The sequence below is a fragment of the Leopardus geoffroyi genome, chromosome A1 (assembly GCF_018350155.1).
Source record: "Leopardus geoffroyi isolate Oge1 chromosome A1, O.geoffroyi_Oge1_pat1.0, whole genome shotgun sequence".
In the NCBI taxonomy this organism is placed as follows: Eukaryota; Metazoa; Chordata; class Mammalia; order Carnivora; family Felidae; genus Leopardus; species Leopardus geoffroyi.
The window spans coordinates 127,940,447-127,964,155 of record NC_059326.1 but is presented as its reverse complement, the minus strand read 5'-3'; the positions used below and the strand labels follow the sequence as shown (position 1 = coordinate 127,964,155).

Below are 23,709 nucleotides of genomic sequence, written 5' to 3'. Positions count from 1 at the left end.
GGTAAAGTGAGTGAGAGAGAGAATGGGATGCAATAAAGAAAGAGAACTTCTTGGAAGCCCTTGCGAAGTTCACCAAGTGTGCAGACACAAGTTACTATTGTGTTTCTGTGGGGACATGCTGCTAGACCTAACCAGGGAGTTGTTAGCACAAATGATGCGTATAACTTTCTGGTCTTTTAGGAACTCCTAAACTAAGGCTGGTAATAGATTGCATCACTTCTGCACTGGTGTGGGACTTCTTAGCTATCAGTAAAACAAAGAGGAAGTGTTGGGTGCTACATAAAGGGAACCAGAGGTCAGGAAGAAGAGAGAAATGTCACTTTCAGAGGCAGAATTAAGGTAAAAATCATGTTGTGTAATGTCATAGTAGGTTCTGCTGGAATGGGGGGGGGGTGGAGGGTGGCATTAATGTGCTCTCAATGTGAAGAAGGAAGGGCTGTGAAGTAGTGCCCATGACCTTGGTGTAGTTACCCTTCTGAGACTCTAATTGCTTCATAGGTAGGAATAAAGAAATAAATAATAAAGTATTAGTCACTTTCTTTCACACTGAGGACATTTCCAGAGGAGCCCAAGGCCATTGCTGCTTGGGCAGAACTCATGACCTGTGACCCCGTCAAGAAGGCAGGGGACCCCATCTTTCAATAGCTGTTAGACTCCACCTGGTGTAGAGCTACACCTGAGGCCCACTTGGAAATGTGATATTGTACCTTCTCCCATCAATATCTTTGAAAAGATTGAACACTTCACAGTGCCTTCCTAAAGTCAGACCCAGGGGCATTTCATCGAGCTGCGGTCTTCAAACTGTGTGTATGAATTCTGCAGTATGCAAAGGCATTACAAAGTTACTTGGTTGTGTGTACTTTTGAAAACATCATTTCAAACCCTCAGTTAACATGTGTTCCCTTTCCTGAAACAGATCTGCCTGATAATGAATCCAGATGAAGTTACAAGTTCTCTTTTCCAATTTCTCTTTTCATAATCTTTCCTCTCCCACTTGACAAAGAAACTTTCACCTCTTTCCTAGTCCAAATTTCACTATGGTGCATTGCTATGAAAAATACCAAAAAATTTTCTGAAAGAAATCAAAAGGACTATTTGAAATACTATCTTGGGACTGGTATGAAAAAGTGAACTACTCTAATGATTGAGCGACATTGTGTGTGTGTGTGTGTGTGTGTGTGTGTGTGTGTGTGTGTGCGCAAAAAAAATTATTATCAATTCTTTGCTTTTAACAAAATCGAAGGAGGATGTATTTCAAGGCTACAACTGATAGATAGTTGAGAATGATGTTTGATGTTATATCCTCAGTTTTGGAGTATTTTTTGGCATGTGTCTTCATTGCAAGGCAACTAATGATTCAATTGTACCAAAACTTACCCCTTTTCCCATATATGTATTTATTTATAGCACTTGTTATAAAACTTAAATATAGGAATATAATTTATTCTGCAGTGAAATATATTCACTCACAAATGAGCAGATTGAGAAATTCAAGACCATTTATCTCATTAAGAGATGAATTTCCAATGAAACTTTAGTTTTTACATTTCACAGTTATTAAACTTATAACATGTTTTGAATAATTATATACTAAACTGTGTGATTATAATGATAGCTACATTTAAAAGGAAAATTTTAAAATTTGAAGCATTATGGTTGCAGTGTATTTTTTACCAACTAAATGTCCACTTACATGCTTTTTTGTTGCATAGACATTTGATAGGGCTATAAAATGCATTAAAATTTAAAATACATTACAAATTTGATAATTTCTAAGTAAATAGAATGGAAATACAAGTTTAAGGAGAAATGTTAACAGTATTAAATTTCTGGTTGTTAATGAAGAATTGGTTCGTAAATTTTTTTAATGAATAATGGAGACCAAATTGCCATGGCCTTTAGATTTCATTGGATACAGTTTAAGGAAGTTATTTAACAGTTTTATTTTAAAATGTGAATTTTACAGTGGGTAGCCCATTCCTGGAATTTGTTTGCTTGTTTACTTATTTATTTATTTTGCAAATATTTAAACTTATGATGAAAAGAAATAAATTTGACTTTAAAATATATGAGGGAATAAATAGTTAATCAAAAATATCTTAGGGGTGCCTGAGTGGCTCAGTCAATTAAGCATCTGTCTTGATTTCAGATCAGGTCATGATCTCATGGTTGATGAAATTGAGCCCCGTGTCAGGCTCCATGATGAGTGTGGAACCTGCTTGGGATTCCCTCTCTTCCTCTCTCTCTCTCTGCTTCTCCCCAGCTCTTGCACCCTCTCAATAAACAGACAAACAAACAAACCTAACAAAATATTTTAGATAAAATAAAATTGAAGTTTGATTGTCACCGGCAATTGAGGGTTTCTTTCCAGGTCTGACTTCCTCTTCTAAAAATCCTTAGAGACTATTGCCAACTGTAGCCATAGTTAACCCATATTTGATCATCAGATATGCTAAAAATTCATAGAGATTGGAGGCATGGACTTGATAGCATAAAGTGTTAGCAGCAACAATAATCTATAGAGAATTATAGCCCTGATGAGAATTATTAACCTATAGTCTTTTTAATTTCTTGAGGTTAGAATGTTGGAGGGATGTCCTTGGAAAGGTGAGCATAGATATCTGGAGGGATACACAAAGGAAAAGACTGGGGACAAAGGCCTTCTACCTTCTAGGTCATAGTGAAAGGTCTCTATTCTGTGGACAAGTCTATGGGAGAAAGAGAAGAAAATAAGAGGAGAATATATCCAACTTAGAAATAAGAGATAGGGAAGAGTAGGTTAGAAGGGTTTGATTTTTTTAAGCTGAAAGCAAGAATAGAAAGGAAAGGGGGGAAAAAAAAGAACTAACATCCTAACAAAAAGACAAATGATTGGGAAATTCATGGTAGAATGAAATATATTATATTTAAATCAGTAAAAAAAAAGTTAGAGACAAATGAGGCCAAAGGTTAGAAATAAAATCAAAGCAGATAAGGTATTAAAAGAGTAGAGTTATGTTATGAAAATAAATATGTAAAGGAAAGTAAAGATTAAGAAAAGAAATTTAGAACTAAGGAAGTGAAAGAAAATCAAACTAAAAAGCTTTAAAAAATAAGTAATAATCAGTAGGAAGTGAAAGGTAATAGAAAAAGATGTGTGGGGAGCGGAAGTTGAGAGGACTGTGACTTAGTGCTGGATGAGCAGAGCAGGGACCCTTCTGTCTCTTCCTCTAGTAAGACCTGGTGGCCTGCACCCCAGTGAATGGGTTGCACTTACACGTTAGCCATGTTTCCTTTATACAAACATCTGAGGCAGGGGAGTGCCTGGGCTTGGCCCTAAGCAAGCAATTACCCCATATTTCATTGTTGTGTTGGAAAGATTATTCAGCAGGGACATCCTTGCATAGATAAGACAGGTGATGGGATGACAAGATGACATGGGAGAGACTAGGAAGGTGGTACTTCCATCTCCATCTCACTTACTTCTATCTCACTTACTTAGTTACATTACCTCCATCTCACCTACCTTGACTCTGATAGGGTTGGTTGTCTCTGAAAGCTAATAGAAGAAAGTTTGGGGAGCATTAAAGAACCTGTGCACGGAGTAGAGCCTAGCTTCCTACTACCCCAAATAGAAGCAGGTCTGTGCTCTCCAGCTTCTCTTGCCCTACCTGAAGAAGGGACTCTAACATCACTGTGTCCATCAGTGCAGCATTGCAGAAAACAAGAATCCAAATCCCAGACCCGTACATCACCCAGTGTCCTTGGAGTGCATGTTGCCCAGCAAGGGCAAGGAAGCCCTTAGGGTAAGGTTGCCAAGTGTGTGTGGAAAGAAAGGGGCAGTTAGATGACGGAAACTGATAGCATATTCACCGGTCTCAACTCCTTTTTTTTTTTTTTTTTTTTTTTTTTTTTTTTTTTTGTAGAGCCAATCTTTCCTCTAGGAATCCTTAGCCATTTTTTAGCTTCCTGTAACATGAGCCACACTGCTTGCTTCTCAAAGCACAGAGTTTTCTCCGTGCTCCCATACCTAGATTCCCTCTGGGAATGGGGATTCTCTTCTCCTAGACCTTACAGATGCTGCTATATAAAAGGCCACTGAGACCATTGTCTTGTCCTGCTCTAGTCTCTTATCTAAGGTGTTCAGTAGTGATGAATAAATTTTAGCGCAGGCATAGATATGCATATGAAATAACCTGGAAAGCATGGATGGATCACTGCTGTAAAAACTGACTCTGGCTGTGTCAAGGAATTTGATTCCACTGTCGTTTAGTGAGTGTTTCTTAAATGGGCTACCTGACAGTAATTTGTCAGATTCTTTCTAGGCCTTTCCTCAGAGGTACCAGCCTTGTGAGCATCATGTCAGTTAGTATGTTTTTCTGGCAATTTTTTATTCCTGGGAAGATCATTTTACATTAAGATATATATTTCTAGAAGCAGAGAAATGTCTGACTGAACTAAACATTTATGGAAGTTAAAATAAGAATTTGTGCTTTTTTAGTAGCATGTCACAGCTTTTCCTGAAAATCTCAGGAAAAAGTAAGTGACATGGGTAATAAAACAGTTCCTTCTATAAAAATGGAATGAAGAAAAAGAAAAAGAATCCAAGTACACAATTACTACACTTCGGGCAAAACTTTCAAAAGTTTGTTATGATAAATATGTTATATAAAAGGCAAATATTGTATATTGTAAAGTGTCACTAGATCACTCAAAACCTATGAATACAATGAGGTTCCATTAACACTGTTGCCTGATCTAATTCATTGTGTTTGCCTCCCCCCCTCCTTTGCATGGCTGCGTCTTCTCAGTCACTCCTGTCGTCCCTCTTTGTCTTCCTGTTCCAATCTCCTCCGTTTATTTTTGAGAGTCTCCAATGTTTCACATGCACTGTAAACAGTTGTGTTCCTTGCCATCCCTCACCTGAGTCTGTCTCCTTGCTGTCCTACAGGGGAAGGCTGTCCTTCTAGGCAGGGCCACCCTTCAGTGGTGCCCGATCCCTCTCTCTGTGGATGATGTATCTGTCGTCTCTGACATCCATATGTCTAAGATGATGGAGGAACTGGCTCTTTGCCGACCTCCATGCTGTATTTTGTTCCCTGTATCCTGTTTGTGCTCAGAGTTTTGTTTTGTTTTTAATGAATATAGTTTCTTGATCATCTCATGATAACCCCTCTCTTCTTTTGGGCTAAAAGCCAAGCTATCATTTGTGAATGTATTGTGTTTAGGGGCATCCAATATTTTTTAGAAAGAAAGGTGACAGACACCATGACATTCCCCAGACCCCTACAGTATTAGTCAATTCAGGCTACCATAACATGATCACATGGAATGGGTGGCTTAAATGACAGGAATTTATTTTTTCACTCTTCTGGGGGCTGGAAGTCTGAAATCATGGTGCCAACATAGTCAGGTTCCTGATGATATCTCTTCTGGCTTTCAGACAGAGCTGCCTTGCTACTGTATCTTCACATGGGAGATAGAGAGGGTTCTGCTCTGTCTTCCTCATCTTATAAGGGTACCAGATCCTTAGGACCACAAGTAACCTTGATATCCTCCTAAAGGCCATATAGCCAAATACAGTACCCTTGGGGAATAGAGTTTCAGCATATGAATTTAGGGGGCACAATTCTGTCCACAGCACCTACTATTCTCTTGTTTCTTATTCCTCTCACTTCAACATGACAACTGCAAATCCAAGGCATCAATCTCCTCCCCAGCTCACCTTCCAAAGTAAAACTAGCTGTGCAAATCAACCCACGGATATAGTGCGGCAACAGCAAATAGCCAAATTGCAAATTCCATTTTGGGCACATTTAGGACAACTGTATATGTAATTGTTATCACAGAAGTCATAATTCTCTGTGATATGGAATACTTAACCTTCCTTCTGGAATATTCTCTTACCTGCCTCAAGAAATTGCTGAGGCAAAATGAATAAACCTTTTAGAATTTCTTTAAAAAGGAAGAGAATTTATTTGAGCCTAAGTTAGGGCAGCTGCCCAGAATACTCAATCTTCACAAAGAAGAGAGTACTCTGGAAAAGGAATGTTTAATACAGGTGTGTGTGTGTGTGTGTGTGTGTGTGTGTGTGTGTGTGTGTGTTTGTAAAAAAAAAATTTAATGTTTATTTTTTAGATAGAGACAGACTATTAGTGGGGGAGGGATAGAGAGAGAGGGAGACACAAAATCCAAAGCAGCTCCAGCCTCTGAACTGTCAGCACAGAGCCTGATGCAGGGATCGAACCCACCAACTGTGAGATCACGACCTGAGCCAAAGTCAGACGCATAACACTGAGCCACCCAGGCACCCCCATATATATAGATCTCTCTCTATATAGATATATATCTCTCTATATATAGGTATCTATATCTATATATAGATACCTATATATAGAGAGATATCTATATAGATATATCCCATATATATGTATATATATATCCCATATATATGTGTATATATATATATATATGTATATATATATATATATATATATATTTAAGTTTATTTATTTTGAGAGAGAGACAGAGACAGAGGGACAGAGGGAGAGAGAATTCGACTCAAGGCTCAATGTCATGAACCATGAGATCATAACCTGAGATCATGACAAAATCAAGAGCTCCTGGACATTTAACCAACTGAGCCCTCCACACGCTCCAGGTTATGTATGTTTTTAGTTACATCAAGAGTCACACATCATCATGACAAAGGACATCCCAGAAAATTACAAACTTTATCTTATGCTTTTAGTATGTACAAGGTGGCAGGTTTCAGAGGTATGGGACCAGAACTTAGGGAAAATCTTACTGCTATCTTTAGTTTGAAATGTTTCTTTTAGGTCATTTGCCAACAAAGCAGATGTACACTGTATGCTTGGGGCAAGAATAGAGCCCATACTTTGAAGGTTTGGTTAAGGCATTCTGACCTTCATGGATGTAAAAGTGTAGCTTCCCTGGGAGCCCAGGAGCAGGGCCCACAAACATTAAATGTTGAAAGTTTCCTTTATCCCATCCCACCTGTAAACAACTCTGTGCTATAGCTCTCTACTGCCTGGGGAGGTCTCTGATTAGAGTTAAGCCTGCTGATACACCTTGGACTTATAGAATGCAAGATCACAAGTTTGGTCAGAATCAGGCCAGTAATGAATACTAGCTGCATTATTTACTACCTGCCAGGACTTGGCAAGTTATTGTAACCTCTCCAACACTAAGTTTTATTCTTCAGCAAATGAAGAAAATGAACAATACTTACCTTGCAGAACTTTTGAAAATTAAAAATAATAAAGTAGCACACACCCAGGATTATGCCTAGAACATGGGTTACTGACTTGTTATATGATGCTTCAAAGAAGAAAGAGGAGAAGAAGGAGGAATCTGCTTTAAGAGGTACTTGGAAGTAATAAAAATGATCTTTCATTTACTAAAAGAAACTATTGCATTTTTAGAAAAAGGAGGGTGGGAAAACCATGCCAGTAAATTAAATAATCAGTGAGGTACTGAACTTCTCAAAATTTTGGAAATTTGGGGTCTATCAAGACACAGTGATATCCTAATATAGTTTCTTAAGCTCTACTAGGTTTTATAAATTTTAGGTTTGTTTTTATATTTACACAAATAATAACAGTTCATTTACTATTTTGAGACCTAGAACGATTTATAAGGATATTTAAAGGAGAACTTTAGAGGCGTCTGGGTGGCTCAGTTGGTTAGGTGTCCAATTTCGGCTCAAGTCATGATGTCACATTTTGTGCGTTCGAGCCCCACGTTGGGCTCTGCACTGACAGCTCAGAGCCTGGAGCCTGCTTCAGATTCTGTCTCTCTCTCTCTCTCTCTCTGCACCTCCCCCTACTTGTGCTCTCTCTCTCTCTCTCTCTCTCTCAAAAAAACCCATAAAGAAAATAATAATAAAAGAGAACTCTAGTGTGTCTTCTTTACTGACATTCAAGAAAATAGATTGAACTTTCCTCCTTGTTTCTTTCAGCTCAAGTTTATAATTCCAAAGCCAGGTGAAGAGACCTGTGCCTGGGCCCATCCAGTCTTCCTTCCTTCTGTTTTTGTCTGCCATGTAGACTTTCTTTTTTTCTTTTCTTTTCTTTTCTTTTCTTTTCTTTTCTTTTCTTTTCTTTTCTTTTCTTTCCTTCTTCTTTCTTTCTTTCTTTCTTTCTTTCTTTCTTTCTTTCTTTCTTTCTTTCTTTCTTTCTTTCTTTCCCAGAACACTCAACAAATTTGCATGTCCTCCTTGCATAGGGGCCAGGCTAATCTTTTCTGTATCATTCTAATTTTAGTCTATGTGCTGCCAAAGCCAGCACCAGATTCACTTAAAAGAACACATGCCATACCTTAAGGAGGAGGCAAGCAGTAGGGCTTAGCAATGGAGCATGCAAGAACTCAGCATTTTTTCCTAGCACTTGGGGAACATGAATAAGTGAAGTGTGGGCATATATGGGTGAATACATCAGATGTCAGGGGACTGAATTTATTTGTGTCAAAAGAGAGCAGAGAATGCTATCCACTTAATGTTCTTGTTTGTGAAATTGCTTTTTCCTCTTTTATTTTGTTATTTTATTGTCTGTGATCATTGCAGAAGCATCAGAAATTACAGAAGAGCCAAGTGGTTTCTCTGGAAAAATTACAGATGGTGATGGATGACGGTGTAATCGTATGACAGTAAAATGCTGTATTGAGTACTGAACTCCCTGCTGGATTATAGAAAGAACACATGAGTAGATAAAAGCACAACAATTTTCTTTTCACTGTGTCTCAGGAGAAAACAATGCAGATCAGCATAGATGGAAGCAAATGAGATTAGTTAAAGGAAGGAACTTAAATAGCATAGACCAAGCCGGAGTAGTGATTGCAAAAGAGATGACTCATCTAATAAAAACATAAATGAGAAAACGTGTTGTCTCATCTTAGATTTTATTGGTCATTTTTGTGAGGTGATTTCATGCTTTAGAAAGGAATCACAGGATACGGACTGAGACAAAGAGCTGATAATGATACGGTTAGCTGAATTAAATGATTCTAGACCCCAGATTGAAATTTCACTTCTATTTTCTAGGTCAACTGTCTACATTGTTTCAGTGAACTGAGTTGATTGTAAAAACTACTGTGCTATTGGGAGATGGCTCAAAAACATCTCCATTAACTGTATAGACTACTGTGCAAGAATATACTGTGTACAGGGCCATGCAATATTTTTTAAAGTATTGGTAAAAATTTTAGGGTCATGTAAACTACTTACATGCCCTTAATCACCATAAGATATAGAATGCACATGTAGAACATAAATTTCATACATGAAAAAAGAATAGGTCATACACACACATGTATTTACAATCACCTCACTATTAAGGGGTCATGATTAAACATAGATTCTATTTGACTTACCCAACTTCTTAATAGTAGAATGAAGAACTTCTTTGGAGAAAGAAGCTTTTACTAGAAACCCACTTTTCTGAGTCTCTTTGAGTTGAGCAAAAAAGGAAACCAAAAGGCCCGGAAGTCACAATGCAAAGTGTGTGTTCAAAGTTTATTAGGATTGATTCACTAGTATGTTTAGTTTTCCACCGTACATTAAGGCATGGACTTTGCCTGGAGGGTAAGAATTACCTGCAGTTCCTGCTCTTTTTTTAGTCAAGTAGGTGCATAATGATGCATTGTATACAGAATAGCAGTCACCAAATGCCCTTGAAAACTCAGGCAAATAGACCACATCACATTTCATTGTGTGACCCTGATGAGGCATGACGTTTATTTTGGGATAAGAAATGCTAACATAATTGAAGGCATTGGAAATGGCCCTTTGAGGAGAGATAATGAATTATCCATTGATTTAATCTAAGAAAAGAGGATGGAGAAATAATATGGGAGGGATTTGATTTCATGTGTAACTTGTTCAGGAGACTGCATCTTACCAGGTTTTGAATGGCACATTTCTAGCTGTTCGTGTGGCCCGTTCTTGGTGGAGAGAGTTAGATGAACAAGTTCAAAGATTATCCTATTTTAAAGAGGAAGAGTAGAAAATGAGGAGACTGCACAGTGCAGGTTGTCTGTGCCTGTCACTAATGCTGCCTGGATTTCTTCTAATTGAAATAATACAAAGAGAGCTCAGATTATCAAAATTTTGCTCTGCTGTGAGAAGTAGTTACAGGTAGTGGCATAAAGTCTAGAGATAGATAGCTTGGTTTCAGTGCTAGCTCCTCTTCTTAAAGGCTGTGTGACCTTGAGCCAAGTAGTTAAGCTTTCTTGGTTCTAATATTCCTCATTCATCAAATGAGCACAACAATAAACCTTACCTCACAATTTTGTTTCAAATATGAAATGAATATTGTTAATGTTAGGGCATTTTTTGGCACCAAGTGAGTCCCCATAGATGTTAATTGTCATGGATATTTGTTTTTCCAAAATAAAAATAGCCTTATTATTTTTCATCTGTTTATGAAAGAAATGTGCTTATTATGGAAAAGATAGATTTTAGAGGAATAAAGAAGAAAAAAAAAGGTATTTGGAATCACTTTACCCTCAGATAACTATAGTGACCATTTAGGTATTATCCTTCAAGACAGTTTTCTGTATATCAAGCACGCATAATGCATAAAATTATGTCAGGCACATATCTCATGGCGCCAATCTCCCGCTGGTTCCTCGTCCATTCCACCCCTAAAATAACACAGATTAACCTGTGGCACTATCATAAAACAAAATCCAGTGCTCCTCAAAGATAGCATCTTCTATAAAGTTTTTCTTGAGTATTTCACCCTCTTTTGAGTCCCCATTATTGTACTACGTGCTCATTTGATGGGGCCCTTAACACACTTGATTCTCATCCAACAAATATTTATTGAATATTTTTACTGTGTCAGGCACTCTGTGAATTGCGGTGTGGTAGTGGTTAAAAAGAAGTAGAGTCCCTGCCTTGATGGAACTTAAGTCTTTGGGGAGAAAAGAAATGCACTAATCAAATAATCACACACATATATGTACAATTTTCCAAACAGTGATAAATCTTATAAGGAATATTCCAGAGTAATTGCTCTATAATAAATTCATCTATAGGATGAATTACAAACAACAATAGGAACTATGATTGCAGAGAGACTGTGCCTGAAAGAATAACGGTTACGAGAAGATAGAGGAGGATGGGAGGAAGGGAAGGAAGGATAGAAGGAGAGAATGTGAAAACACTAAGATGTTCTTTTTTTTTTTCCAAAAAAGGAGAGTCAGTTGTCTTATTTATCCAACATAATGTCTTTTTTTTAAGTTGGTTTATTGATATTGGGAGAGAGAGAGAGAGGGAGGGAGGGAGAGAGGAGAGAGAGAAAGAGAGAGAGAGAGAGAATTCCAAGCCTGACATGGGGCTTGAACTCAAGAACCGTGAGATCATGACCTCAGCCAAAATTAAGAGTCAGATGCTTACCTGACTGAGCCATTCATGCACCCCTCCAATAAAAAGTCCTGTGATTATATAAAGTTTAACAATTATATCTTCAGGTTATTTTCTTCTGTTGACACCAATTGCAGTTAAATTGAATAATATTAAATAAAAATAACAGTAGTATATAATTCACATTTTTAGAAAAATGTTTCTCTCATTTTTCTTTCTGTCCACCAAACCATCTATCATATATCATAATACATTCTTAGAAAGACGTCTGGAATCATGTTTACCTAATGTTTATGCTTTCTTTTTGGTGGTGAAATTGTACAATTGCCCGTTTTACTTTCATCTTTATTTTTTTCCTTATATGTAAATTAAGGTAAGTATGCATTAGTCTTTTTTAGAAAAGTGGTTTTCCTAAGAAAAAGAGACTGGGATTGAAGCAATTATGCCAAAATGGTTGTAACAAAAACTCCCTTAAAAGTTGTAGTGAAGATTAAAAATGACGTAGGTAAGGTGCTTGGCACAAAGCCTGAAATACAGTGAGTGCTACATGGGAGAGGTATAACTCAGTTGTGAGTTTTTGCTTTTGGTAGACAAAGAGGTAGGAGAAGCTGCATGGAGGTGATGGCTGACCCAGTTTGCAGCATTTAGGCTTGAAAATCAAGATGGTGATGATATGGGTGAGGAAGTTCAGAGAATAAGAGCAAGGTTCTAAAATAGTTAAACGGGATGAGTATAGAAAGATAAATGAAGCAAAGAAAAACAACGCATTGGGAAAAGTTTGCTTATAAACAGTTTTCATGATTCTTATTGTTATACCACAGTGCAAAGATAGTAGACTATACTGCTTTGTGTTCTGTGATTTGCATACTATATTTTCCTAATCTCCTCTGTTAAAGAAGTCTTTAATCCAAAATTTTATAATATAATCTCCTATTTTTTAATACTTTCATAGTTCTGTTTTTTAATTTTTGTTAATGTTTATTTATTTTTGAGAGAAAGAGAAAGAGAGAGAGAGACATGGAGGGATGGAGGGAGGGAGAGAGGGAGACAGAATTTGAAGCAGGCTCTGAGTTCTGAGCTTTCAGCAGAGAGCTGGAGCCTGATGCTGGGCTCGCACTCAGAGTGGTGAGATGATGGCCTGAGCTGAAGTTGGATGGGCAATTAACCAACTGAGCTACCCAGGTGCCCTACGTAGCTCTGATTTTTACATTTAAATTTTATTTATTTATTTATTTATTTATTTATTTATTTATTTACTTATTTATGTTTATTTATTTTTGAGACAGAGAGAGACACAGCATGAACAGGGGAGGGTCAGAGAGAGAGGGAGACACAGAATCTGAAACAGGCTCCAGGCTCTGAGCTGTCAGCACAGAGCCCGATGCGGGGCTCGAACTCACTGACAGTGAGATCATGACCTGAGCCGAAGTTGGTCGCCCAACCGACTGAGCCACCCAGGCGCCCCTACATTTAAATTTTAAATCCATCTGTAATTGTGATTATGGTGTCATAAAGGAATATAATTTTTTTTAATTTTTTTAATGTTTATTAATTTTTGAGACAGAGAGAGACAATGCATGAACGGGGGAGGGTCAGAGAGAGAGAGGGAGACACAGAATCTGAAGCAGGCTCCAGGCTCTGAGCTGTCAGCACAGAGCTCAAAGCGGGGCTTAAACTCACGGACCTGACCGTGAGATCATGACCTGAGCTGAAGTCGGACGCTTAACCGACTGAGCCACTCAAGGGTCCCATAACTGTTTTTTCTAAATAGATAACCAATGATTCAATCACCATAGACTAAAATAGCCATATTTTCCTCATCTACTTGAAATGCCACCTTGATAATCATAAAATTTCCATGTTGTTGTGATAATTTTTCATATTTGCATGGTCTGTTTTTGACCTGTATTTTGTTCTATAATTTATCTAGTTCCTTGCCAATAGTCCCTTTGATTCCTACGAATTTATGTGACTCTACATAAGGCAAGTGAGAATGGAAAAGGGAAGATGGATTGGAGTTTTTATTAAAGCAAGTGAAAATGTCAGATCTCAGTGGCCATTTGTATGCTGACAGTGAGAGAGCACAGAATAAAGGGTGACTCCCAAATATCAAGTTGTTTCTATTTGATGGATAATTGCCTTATTGTTGGAGAGAAAAAAAAATTTTTTTCTCCATTCTTCAAGATTCTTCTAGCTGGACTCAGAATTAAATTGGCACAAGACAGATCAACAGGAGAAAATCAAGTGTAATTTCATATGAGTGGGGAATTTGCATAAACATGAGACTCCAAAGACAGTCAGGCAAAACGAGGAATATATGTCATCCAGAACTAAGGAAAAGGAGATAGGGGTCTGGAACTTCACAGGGAAGAAAATCAATTCATGGAAAGATACAAAAGAGAAAATGTTTAGTAATCAAATGTTTGCTAGACTGGTCAGAAACAATGGAACATAGGCAAAAATTTTAACAAACAGACTTTGCTGAATTCTTCCCTGTCTGCCACCCCAAGTTCAAATTGTAATGTGGTTATCTATGGTAACAGCTGTCTTACGGGAGCAGGTCCTCTATCTAAATTATTTTTAGGCAATTAGGGGGGAAGGTTAAAGTTTCTTCCCAAGTCTTTGGGTCTTGATTGTTTTCATCTTAAAATAATCTGCATGCTAATGTGGGGTGGCCACTCTTGGCCCCTACATCATCCAGGGAAAACAGGAACAAGAGGAAGAAGGAGAAGGGGGAGAATGGTAAGTCAAATTTGAACAGGGTAGATTTGAGGTTCCTGTAAGGTATGCAGGTAGAGCAGACTTGGCATGTCTTGAGGTATCAAAGTTGCAACTGGAGATAAGAATTTGAGAGTAAACACCTATAGACTGTAGTTAAATTTGTGAGAATGAATGAAATATTTCCAGGAGAGTAAAATGAAAGCAGTGGCTGTAGAGGTCTTCACTCTCATACCTGGAGTGACTTCTCATAGCTGACAGTTTTCCTCTGGCAGCCTTAGCTCATTGGTGCAATCGCTACCCCTTGTTGTAGGTCTTTTCAGTCTCCAGACTTGGATCCATAAGCAAAATAATCTTATGGTATTTTTGTGACAATGTATTATCTTCAATATGCTCCATTCTCTTCTTCCAGGAATATTGGATATAGAATTTCTTAGATGAATTTCACTGTCTCTTATCTTTCCTATCTTATTTTTTATCTTTTAAAGAAATTCTATAAAAAAGAACTTTTTACAAACTTCTCTCATATTTGTATTCTAACCCTTCCTTTGAATCTTTTATTTGAGCAATACTGTTTGTAATTTTTATTAGCTCTTTCTTATTCTCTGATTGTTACATTACCATGACATCTTGATCTTGTTAGAGTGAAGGAATATTTTCTTAAATCTCTTTTAGGATAGTAATTGCAAGTATTAATCAATTTTCTCCAAATTATCTTTTCATTTGGGGTCATTTTATCTCCCTTTTTCTCTTTCAAGGCAAATTTTCTACAGATGCCTGATGAACCACAGTCATCTTTTTATTCAAGTTCAAGGGGCAAAAAGCTGAATACAGTATGACTTGCATTTTGCTTTAGGGTTATGGGACTGAATCAACAGTTTTATGGAGGATCAGAACATGCCAGATTGTGGAGATTTTTCATGAGGAGCTTTTAGTATTTCCATTTATTTATTTATATCCATGAAGTTTTTGTTTTTAGTGAAAAGTCTTCAAATATTTCACTCTGGCAATAAGACATAATGACCAGAATGGGTAGTGGCTGTTTCCAGATTTGGAGACTACAGTTGAACTTCTTTTTTTTTTTTTTTTTTTTTTAATTTTTTTTTGTTTTTTTTCAACGTTTATTTATTTTTGGGACAGAGAGAGAGCATGAACGGGGAAGGGGCAGAGAGAGGGAGACACAGAATCGGAAACAGGCTCCAGGCTCTGAGCCATCAGCCCAGAGCCTGACGCGGGGCTCGAACTCACGGACCGCGAGATCGTGACCTGGCTGAAGTCAGATGCTTAACCGACTGCACCACCCAGGCGCCCCTGAACTTCTTTTTAAAAAAAAAAAAAAACTTTTAACATTTATTCATTTTTTGAGAGAGAGCACAAGCAGGGGAGGGGCAGAAAGAGGGAGAGACACAGAATCCGAAGCAGGCTCCAGGCTCTGAGCTGTCAGCACAGAGCCTGATGTGGGGCTTGAACTCATGAAACACAAGATCATGACCTGAGCTGAAGTCAGATGCTTAACTGACTGAGCCACCCAGGTGCTCCTACAGTTGCACTTCTTATTATCAGTTCCTCTTTTCACTCCTGTCCTCTTTCCTGACTTCACTGTACTTGATATTTTGGAATTTTGAGCCTTTCTGGTTGGACAAGGCAACCTCTCTCTCTCTCTCTCTCTCTCTCTCTCTCTCTCTCTCTCTCTCGTTTATATCCCTTCTAGACACTTCAAACTGTGGTTTATTTTACTCTATTACATTATCACTTCTCTATCTGCTTTGGCTCCTATACATTTGTTTTCTGATGGATCTTCCAGTTCCTTCCGAACATTATGGTTTTGTACATTTCTCCCCTTTGGTGGCATCTGTGATGAGAGAGGTAATAAATATATATGACCATATTCTAGGAGTTTCACACTGGACAGTAGAGAATACAAGTAATTATAAACTTACATAGTTATTCCAAGAGCTTGGAGTGAGGCAATCAGGAAAGCTGCTATTAAAATTTAAGAAACGAGAAGATGCAAAGTTTATAGACAGTTGCCCCTAGTGTTTTAGATGCCCACAACATGAAAGTCGATATTTTTTAGCAAAATTCTCAGTGACTTACGGTTTTTTCCAAATGCATAATGCCATGTATCTGCCATTACAGAATCATTCAGAAAAGAGGAAGCACATTCTTATTAAAAAATAGTGTAGATATTAGATAATGCCAGAATAGGTACAATTTTTAATGTCACTGGTTTTTCTAGTTTCCTAAAAAGGCTAGAAGCAATGCACCAGGATTGGACACACATTTCAATAAAATGTGTGTGTGTCTACACACACACTTTTTTCAACATAAAGGTTTGAGTTAAGGTAACCATTCAGGATTTTATAACAATAAATAACTATGACCTGGAATTGATTTTTCTTCATAAAAATGAATAAGGAGGATTTTCTTACTATGGTATTATCATATGACACCTATCTTATGAATGGCAATACTGCCTTGCAGTTTTTTTTTTCTCTAAAATGTTATAGGGGATTAAGAGGTTGGCAGTTTAAACTATCTTTTATTGTATTTTAATAGTAAACTTGCAGATGTTATTATTGGGGTGTTACAATATTTACGATCTTTTTTTTTTTTTTTTTTTTTTTTACCAGTTCTCTATTAGCTTCATTCCATAAAAGAGCTTCTTCTAGAAAGACTTTTTAGTAGGTCTTAAGTTTATTTTATCTTCACTTCCCTCAGGAGACAAACTAAGAATATAGATGGCATTTTCCAGGATACTACTTTCGTTTATGTCTTTATAAGTTTCAGTAGACAGTCTTCACAATAACAGTGCTAAGATCCAAAACAAAGAAGGAAGATTTTGAAAGGTATTAATAATTCTTAAGGGGATGTTATCATTTAACCCTGAAGGCTTTCTGGGTTTTTTTTGTTTGTTTTTTTTTTTGTTTTTTTTTGTTTTTTGTTTTTTGTTTTTTTTTTTTTGCTTTTCATTATTTTGGTTTGGGAGACCACTTGTAGAATAATATTCTCTTAGCCTAATATAAAAGCAGCAGATTAAATGCAAAAACATAAATAAAAATAAAACCAAGAGCGCCCAGAGTTTATTACACTACTCATTTTTATCACACTGAGGTAGAGTTTTAATAATTTTGAGACAGGAGTGAGAGTAATCACCATCACTCAAAATGCTCAAAGCTTTAGTTATACATTCAGGAGCCTTCAAAATCTCACCACTTTTTCAAGTGTCCATTAAATGTCAACTTTTGGCCCCTTGCTTTCCGTGGGTTTGGCTAACCAGAAGGTCAATCGTAGGATATTTTCTTGTCATTTTTCTACACTTTAAACAGAGGATCTAAATACAACAAACTATGAAGCAGCAGATTTGGATAACCTTAATAAGTTTCCAGAACAGTCATACTTACACAAACATTTTATAGCAACACGATTGCAGTCAGTTATAATAGTGTCTTCCAAAGCTAGAGATTGGAATTCTGTAACTTCCCTCTGAATATCTATTTCCTTCAAATGAAAAAATGGCTTTAGTTATAAGTACCTATATCCAGATCTCATTTGTGAACAAAACCCCATATGTGAACAAAACCCCAAAGTTAGGAATCCAGTATTTAACTCAGTATTTATGGACCACAAGACAGTGTACTAGTCAAATAATGTATATTCTCTGACCTCAGTGATCTCACAGCTAGCTGGTGAGAGAGACTAACCCAGAAATAAGAAAGTAAGAGCAATACAATGTTCTAAGTGGAAGGTAGTGATAGTGCCACTGGGTTGGGAAGTACAAGGGGGAGGTGGTTATTGAGCAGGAAGTGACTGAGGAAAGGCTTCTGAGAGGAGGTGTTGGCAGAGCTGAAGGATTTATTTAGGTTGATATAGAAAAGATTAAGGGGAGTCGTGTCATGGGTTTTTTTTTTTTTTTTTGGACAAAGAATGCATAGGGAAATTACAAACATATTACCTAAGGAAAGATATGTGGAGGAATCCAAGTATTTTAGTGCTGCTAAAACAAAACAAATAAGTCACCAAGCACTGAGAGATGAGCCTGGAGGGGTTGGTTGAAGGGGATCAGATCCCAAGGGAATAATCCTGTGTGCAACGCTAATGGTGGGATAAGCTAAAAGTGAAATAGGTCAGTCAGAGAAAGACAGGTATCATATGTTTTCACTCATATGTGGATCTTGAGAAACTTAATAGAAGACCATGGGGGAAGAGAAGGGGAAAAATAGTTACAAACAGAGAGGGAGGCAAATCATAAGAGACTCTGAAATACATAGAACAAACTGAGGGTGGATAGGGGAGAGGGAGAGGGGAAAATGGGTGATGGGCATGGAGGAGGGTACTCGCTGGGATGAGCACTGGGTGTTGTATGTAAGCAATGAACCAAGGGCATCTACCCCCAAAACCAAGAGTACACTTGCCACACTGTATGTTAGCCAATTTGACAATAAATTATATTAAAAAAAAAAGAAGATTCTGATGTATGTTTAACAGGGGAGAGGAATGGATGGGATTGTATTTTTCAAAGATCACTTTGTTAGCTGAACAAAGAATAAATTTAAGAGGCAAATGATCAACTAAAATGTTACTTTAATAGCCAAAGATAAGACTTAAACCTGTCTAAAGGTAGTAATGATGGAGACAAGATAAATTAGTTCTAAAAAATTAGAAAGTAAAAATCAGCATGAATTGCTGCCTGGTTGGATGCTGACAGTGAGAGACAGTCAGGAATGATGTCTGTATTTCTAGCTTGATTTCCTGGCTGGATGATTGTCCTGTCAAGGGGATAAGAAAATTGGAGAACAAGAGATTCCTGTCTGGTTCATTCAGTGGAGCATGCAACTCTTGGTCTTAGGGTTGTGAATTCAAGCTCCATGCTGGGTGTAGACATTATTTAAAAATAAAATCTTAAACAAAACAAAACAAAACAAAACAGAGGAGGGCATTGTAGTCAGAGGGGGAGGATAGTGAGTTAAATTTGAACATGTTGCCTTGGAGGTTCCTGTGAGACATGCAGGTTGTACAAGTTGTAGCTGGAGATATGTATTTAGAAGTCATCAGATATAAGCTGCTGTTAACCCCCTAAGAGTGAGTGAGATTATTTCATGAGAGTGAGATGCGCTGGAATCCTAGGAGCACTAAATTGTAATAGATGGGTGGCAGGAGAAGAGCCCTGTAGAACATTCTTGGTAGAAAGAGCAAGAAACTACTCTCCTGGTGTCTCAGGATCTGTAGGCTCCATTTCATTTTGAATAAATTTTTGCTGCTTATTTCTGTTGACTTCATATCCTTCTTTCAAGTTTTTTTTTTTTCATGACTAAATTCTACCAGTGTACGTTAGGCCTCTAAGGCACGTAAGCCTTCAGATGCCTCCCTGTAGATGACCCATTTGACTGTATGTGAAGAGAAGCGTATCTTAACACTTGTATTTTGTTACTCCTCAAGTTTTAAACTTTTGGATATTTACTGGCGTGATCGCTGGTGTTTATTTCCCTGTTGCATAACGTCTTTATACCTTTTAGTTTTATCATCTAAATGTCCCTTAGTTTCCCCTTTCCTCTGTGCAAAGACTTTGGTTTCATGGAATGTAAAGCTGGCATTCAATTACATATCTAAGTAATTGAAGAACCTACTATTTTTATTCACCTTAATATATGGTTAAAATTCAACTCTCAAACAATTGTTTATGTATGTGAGAAAATTCCTTTCATTTGGTGTCATGAGGTATTGGAACAGGTTTTTTAGTCGTTAAATGTGCTATCCAAAGAAATCTTGAGGTTAGATAAACGCTGGTCTTAAATAAAATAGGTACAAGTTCTACCTGGCCATAGAAAGTCATAATAATATCAAGCTAGAAATTTATGTGTGTGCATGCGTGTGTATGTATGCACTTGTGCACATATGCTGGCTTGTATGTGGAAAATGGTGATCACCAAATGTAGCTGTAAATGAAAAGTCATAGATTCTAAACGCTGAAAAGGACCCTTTGTTTTAAAGATAGGGAAACTTAGGCCCGGAAAGGTAAGGTCAGTTGCCTAAAATTGCGAGCGGAGCGCAAAACTTGAGCCTCTTACCTTCTCTTTGGAATATATCACTGTGCTTTCAAATTATAGATCAATGGAATCATAGAACAAGAAGAATCTATGATTATCCAGAGCTCACTTACACCACCATCCACTAAGCCAAACACACTGCTCTCTTGCAAGGGAAATTCACATAGCATGCACACTAATCACTGCTGTTGACCATGCTTTTTCTATGGATTTTACCACTACCACTGCTGCTTCTCTTTATCATTCATATGACAGACAATCTGAGCGGAGTTTCAGTATAAACTTCTCTTTGAAGGGTTAATGCATCTGATTCTCAGTATTGCCTACAAGACTCATTTGGAAAAGATGTTTAATATAAGCCAGTGGTCTTTTGAATTTTTGGTGCCCCTGCCCTGACAACATACAGGGGCGCCTGGGTGGCTCAATCAATTTAAGTGTCTGACTCTTGGTTTTGGCTCAGGTCATGATCTCATAGTTTGTGGTTTCAAGCCCCACGTCGGGCTCTGTGCTGTTTGAATTGAATTAGAAAATGCTGTGATGGCTTCATTCAGGGGGCCTCAATATTTTACTTACAATGAAAGAATCAGGCAATGTTCAAGAGACATGGGAATATGATTCATATGTAAATTGATATTTTCTTTTATGAGTTTTCTGACATGGCAGTTACCCAGGTTTTATGCTGAGATGAGGTGAAAGGCAATGAGTGCTCACTGAAGGGTTTCTCATCATTCTACAGATTCATCCAGAAAATCATACAGTGAAGACACAGGAGTTCATGGTGCTTCTTTCTTTTGTTAGTATCTGTGTATTGTCTTTTATCACTTTTCTTCCCTTCCCTTCCTCATGTCTCCTTTCTTAGTTCCCCTAGACTTTGGTTTCATGATTAAGCTTTTTCTCCCCCCCCAACCCCACTTGCAAGTGATTTTGCTGTTTTCTCTTATCACCCTCTCTCCATGGTTCCTCCACCCTGAGGTGTTCATTGCACATGGAGCTAGTAGAGGTTCACAGCACAGGCTCTGTGGTCAGACCAGCTGGCTTTGAGTCCTGGATCTGCCAGCTAGTAATCAGCTCACCTTGGGGAAACCACCTAGCTCTTCTAATTTTCTTATGTCTTACTGGTTAATCGTTTCCACCACCTGAGTTATTATATGAGTGGACAAAAATATATGAAACTGGTTAGAACAAGTCATGGTATCTAGGTATTTTTATATGTACAATATATGTATGTTTTATTGTATATAATACATCATGTGAAATATACTATTTATGTATTATTTATTATATGTGCAACTTATGTATTTAATATTAATGGAAGGAGGAATAGTCTGGGTTGTTCTAAACCACTTTTTATAATTTATTTATCTTCGGTTTGAAGAAAAGTATGAGGAAGTGAACCACAGAGATGTGTGCACACCTGAGAGACATTAACCACACTGAGTGCTAATGTTGTCCCTCCTCTGTGCAGATTCCTATGCCAATTTGTCATTGTTTCTGAAAGTTGCTGCTTATATGAAGCATTGGAGGGAAGTACCTCTGTGTCAACAGAAATTTCATTTGTAGACTAATGAGGTTTTATTTGTTTGTGATTTTATACTACATCTTTTTTCAGATATTAAATGAATGTAACAGATATTTGCAGTCTATAATACCCTGTAAAATAATCCTGCTAAATCACAAGGTATATGGTCTGGTCCCTTCCCTTCAGGAGCTCTCAGTCTTCTGGGAAAGCTGAGTAATATGCAATTTGGAATATATGGCTGTTGATGCCATTGATCTTTGTGACTTCCTAAATGATTGAACCATTTTTTCTCCTTACTCCTTGATACTGACTTCACATCTGTAATTATTTCTTTATATTTGTTGAGTTGCTTCTTGCTGTCTGTGAATATTGTAGGACTCTGGACAGAGTTAAACTTTGAAATTTCCTATGAATATGTTAGGTGTTCAATTTTATTTCTTTTCCCCAGAGTATTTGTTTTTAATTTGTTTTGTTTTGTGTGCTTTCTGCAGGTGGAAATATCTAGGTAAGGGAATGATGGCATTTGATTTAGAGCAAGATATTCTTATTTAGGAGAGACTACTTAAATTTAAAAGGCTATAGGTCTTAATGAGTATCCTTTGGTTGAGAATTCAGTTATTTTCAAATGTTAACATTAAAATTGTATTCCATGTAATAGGTTTATAACCTTTCTCTGGCAGGGTCTCTGGTTACCTGAAAGAATTAACTATGCTTTCCTCTATGTATGGCTTGTTCTCAGAGTGACTGAGACGTGATAAGGAACGACCCATATTTTTCCCCAAGAGAAAGGGAAGCTTTAGACAAAAGTACCCTAAGAGTACTACGTAGAGCTGTGATTATAGGTACACAATTCTATGAAGAAATTAGCCAAATGCAAGACCATTTATCACCATTTTCACTTTTAAACCAGTGGGGTACAGACACCATATGTATATCTCATAATTCTGGAGTTTTATTTGTGCAGTAATTACTTCTCAAAATAAAAATTCAGAGCAGTTTATGACTTAATGACTGGTGTTTTTAAAAGAGCTAGCAATGAGAGTTGAATTATAAAACTAAAGTTAATAATCAGAGTCAGTGAGACTTTCATGAGCTTTTACTTTAATCAACTGAAATAATTAAAGTATTCTACTTTGTAATAAGAAGGAATTTCTTCTTTATGAAATTTCACAGTTATGAAGGAACTCCAGGTTCACCTAATTGTCAGGAATCTTAAAGAAGCAAAAAACAAAAAAACACACACACAACAAAAAAGAAAAAAAAAAAGACCTCCTTATTGCTTAAGGTATTACCTCATAAGTCTTGAAGTAAACGAAACAAAAGTACACATTTAAGGTACTGAGAGAGTTAATGCCAGTGTTTATTATCTGACATATTACTTAGGGACTGACTCAGGCATTGTGGAGAAGTAGGTCATTATATTTTAAGGTGACATTAGTTTTGAACGAGCACACATGTAATATAACCTATACCAGTAATATATAATTGGCTATTTTGTTCTTTGAGTATTAACTCATACACCAAATAGCAATTTAAATGATTAAGAAGATGGATAAACTACCACAAAATATGAGGTTCTTATTAATAGTTGGATATAATCAAAAAGAAAGTTGATTAATTCATTTGGTCACAGTTATAGTAAAATAAATGACATGGCCTGTAGCCATACACAACTTTAATTAGGATATTGTCATTCTGTGTCAAAAGGTGGAATCTCCACCCACCCAGCAGGCTCATAGCATTTACCTTTTATTAACAGAAAAAATGGGTGAGAGGATAGAGACAGGTGATCACAAAATCCCACTTCACTAGGTGAAAATCAGGCTGCAGCTTGTGTCCTGCTGGTGACGTTAGCACTCTAGTCTTTCTATACAACAATATGCTTGTACCAAAAAAGAGGTATTGATTTTTATGTGTGTTTCTGGTGAGCTATAAGTCTTTATATTAGAAAAACTCAAAAGCAAATTATGCGTAGATCCTAATGAAATATGAAACCAGTGGTTGGTGGAATATATAGATAGATAAATGAATCCAGTGCTGTACTTAGTGAAATTTAAAGA

At 37.1% G+C, this 23,709-nt stretch overlaps 1 protein-coding gene and 1 pseudogene across 6 annotated transcripts in view; one reads left to right on the top strand and one right to left on the bottom strand.

Moving 5' to 3' along the window:
- Positions 1 to 23,709, top strand: part of PDE4D (phosphodiesterase 4D) — a 1,416,267-nt gene that overhangs the window by 396,771 nt on the left and 995,787 nt on the right. The gene's annotated exons all lie outside the window — the stretch shown is intronic.
- On the bottom strand, positions 8,190 to 8,288 carry LOC123581891 (annotated as a pseudogene).